We start from the raw sequence: 3,591 nt of genomic DNA on the forward strand, positions 1-3,591 counted from the left end.
GATTGTCTGTTATCAAACGCAATCCAAATGTAAAATTAAAATGGGGTATCGGAGGTAAATATAGTTTATCATGTCCACAGTAATGCATTGTCCGGTACTCTTTCAAAAGAAATTTAAAAAACATATGCATCTTCGTAAGTTGTATTTCATATTTTATAAGCCAGTTCTATTATCATATCCATTTGCATGTATGAGATTGGAATGGGTGATACATGTATGTGGATGTGAGACACAAATCACTAGCTCATATAATTCTAGTTACTTGCCGAAACAACCTAATTCATACTTTTATGAAGCTAAATCGAATGATCAGGGTCTTGAGTTTAAAGGTACTGTTGCTTGTTAAAATTTTACACATTTTTTTATGTAATGGTGGATACATCTGTTAATATATATAGTTTTTTCTTGATGAAAATAATATATATACATGTAATAAGAATTTAACAATGATTACAGATGAGATTTCAATAGCAATTGAAAATAAATTGAAGAAAAAGATACTCAGACACGAAATAATTAACCAACAAAGTCATTATATATTTTTCAGTTTCTTTTATAATTTAAATTATTTGCTGTTCTAGTCTTGAAGCCTTTTTTTTTTTTCTGGGACGTTATGCAAAGTTCGGGCCAGATTTAAAGATTAAAAAAAAATAAAAATAACCATAGCATCCACTTCTCACAGCACCCGCTACCAACGTTTTAACAATGAAACCACATGCGACATGTTAATCACCATAAAACCAAATCGAGCCATCAACCTGCAGCATCTATTTTGCACGAAACAACTAAATAATATTTAGGTAATGCCATCAATCTGCAACAACGACTTAAAAAATCTTAGAATTGATAGTGCCCCAAAGGACCAGGGGACTCTCAATTGGGAGGGGAAAAAAAGAGCCTTAAATTTGTACCAAAGAGAACCGTCAACGACTTTTAAAGCAGTATTTATAGAATTAAATATCAAATAGACTCCAAGTCTTCAAGACTTTGAATTGACTTCAAGTCTTCAAACAAGACGTGACGAGAAAAAATTGTGGAAAGTTTGCGCTCACGGTTGTCCATGATGGCCAGGGCCGGACCACCAATCCGGTGCCGCTTCAGGATGATGCAGGTGAATTGCGGAGAAACACCAGAGAAGCGAAGCAAGTGGGCCAGAAAGAAAAAGAAGAAGAAAAAGAGAGAGAAAAAAGTGGCAACCGAGCGGCAAAGGACGTTTTTGAAATCAAGGAGGTCGCTGTCAGGTGGGACCGTGCTAAGTCCATTCAATTTTTTACTTCACACGTCCATACTAACCAGAGACGTGGGAGGACCGCATCGGTGGGTTTCGCACGCTGGGGCACAAGGAATGGAGGGGCCTACCGGAGATGCCGGGAAGCGTCAACGATGCCGGGCGCGATTGGCGGGTGCGCTGGGCTCCTGGGTCCCGGCTGGCGCAGCGAGTGGGGCCCTGCATGACGACATCCACGTGCGGGCGTAACGTTAAAAGGCTCGACGGCGCCCGTGGTGTCTGTTTTCGGTTTTTCTTCTCGCCTTTGGTACCACCGAGGTCAGATCTGTCTGCAATCCTTTTCCTTTTGCTTTGTTGTGCTGCCGTTTTTACCGTATTAGCTTTCTTCTTAAATGATGTCAATTTTGTTATGCCTTATAAGCTGCCGATACTTTGCTATAGTGAATGTAACAGCATAATTATTTTATTAAAAAAAAATAAAATTTGCTTGCGTTAGACGGTAATTTACCCCACTCAATAAAATATCCAATGTGATCGGTCTTAATTGATAAGATTTTATCAAAAATATTTAAGAGTTGTTTGATTGAAAAGAGTGAAGATCTAAAATAAGTATCGAAATGGATGAGTCTCATTCCAACTATTTGGTTGGAAGGAATCTCATTTCGATTTCGATTTTACAGTGAAATGAGAATAGATCAATCTATATAGAACTCAATTCCTACTTTTTTCTATAGATTCAATTTTCTATTCCAATTTCGATTCCAGTCACGAACCAAACGCTTCGAAAGATTTGATCATTCCGATTCCAATTTCAAACCATTCCCATTTTGATTCCAATTACAAACCAAACGCCTCTTTAGAGTCGGTGACGAATACGAATCTTGCTTTCAAAACTTACAAGGAATCTAAAATAGATATAGATAACAGTAAAATAAGTCCTGAACCTAACTCCCCTCCCTGTTTTTTATCCTAATAGCTTTATTTAGTTGTTCTGAGATTCTCATAGTCCAATCATTCTCTCTCCATCCTGAATGATTATCATAATAATAAAAAAAAAGATATTGTTAGTGATCATGAAAAAGATTGAACATATGTAAGACTAGATGTTATGATGCTTAATGATCCTTTTTTTAGTTAATTATTTTTTTAAATTTAAAAATATGTTTAATTTCATGAAGAATAATATTTTTATTTGTGACGTTTCTATTATTATTGAGAATTTAGTTTATTGTGTTTAATATCTTAAAGTCTTATTTTATTTAATATTATATAAAATATTAATTTTTATATTTATATTTTATTTATTTATTTGATTTGTATGCAAAAAAAATTTAATTTTTTTCAGTTTCATCCAACACGACCTCTCCAATCGATGCTATCTAACCCTATACGAGCCATCCTGTCTATCTCCATGCATAGTTCCTAATAGCGGAGAAGGCATGAGCAATGGCCTATCTAGTTCATATCCAATGCATTGCCATCTCCCGTCTCCTTCCAAGCAAAACACGAGAATAGTCCAGAGTGCTTGCTCCGGGGCATGCATTAGTCACGTGGTTATAGATCCCAACATCTGCCTCGTTATCACTTCCATCGCCCAACACTCCGTACTGGTCGAGCACCAATTGAGATTTGCTTTGGATTTGCACTCCTTGACCTTCTTTGTTATCTTTCAGCTTGCCTACTAGCTTACCAGTTGGAGTGTGCTTGGTTGATCGGATGAACTTCCATGACCCTCCACTGTGACATAGACCTCCACCTTCTTAACATCCTTGTACAATTCAAACATGCTGATCATTGTTCTGATGGGATACCGTCTCTTAGGCCTGGTATGATCACATCCTAATTGCTGATCATTGTCTACCTTCATAAAAATTTTTGGCTCCATAAGACCCAGAATTAAAGGACCTCATCCGGCCAATAGTTCCATAATATCCTCCACTAACTCCTTGAAATTGTATTTGTCCATGTCAAGCCAGCACATCTGCCGCCTTCCATCTCAGCATCTGTTTGGATCTCTAGATCTAAAATCCCATAGAATTCATGGGTTGGACAAAGATAACAAGCTAAATTAGACTGGACTAAGACTAATTTATAAGAACCCAAAGAACCATTAAGTGGGCTGGCCCAAATCCCAGAGAAAAGATGATCTATCCATTCCAATAGTTTTCTGAGTTCTTTGAAAATATAGGCCAAATCTAGTCTGGCCTAACTAGTTGTCATGGCCCAACTTATGAATCTCATGAGATCTTGGGTCTAAAAATCTAAATAAGTCTTTAATATTTATTTTTTAACACTTTTATGCCCCTTTTTTCGATATAAACGGATGCTCACACGACTATCATTAGGTTCAATCACCAATATGC

Source organism: Elaeis guineensis, chromosome 7 (genome assembly GCF_000442705.2).
Source record: "Elaeis guineensis isolate ETL-2024a chromosome 7, EG11, whole genome shotgun sequence".
In the NCBI taxonomy this organism is placed as follows: domain Eukaryota; kingdom Viridiplantae; phylum Streptophyta; class Magnoliopsida; order Arecales; family Arecaceae; genus Elaeis; species Elaeis guineensis.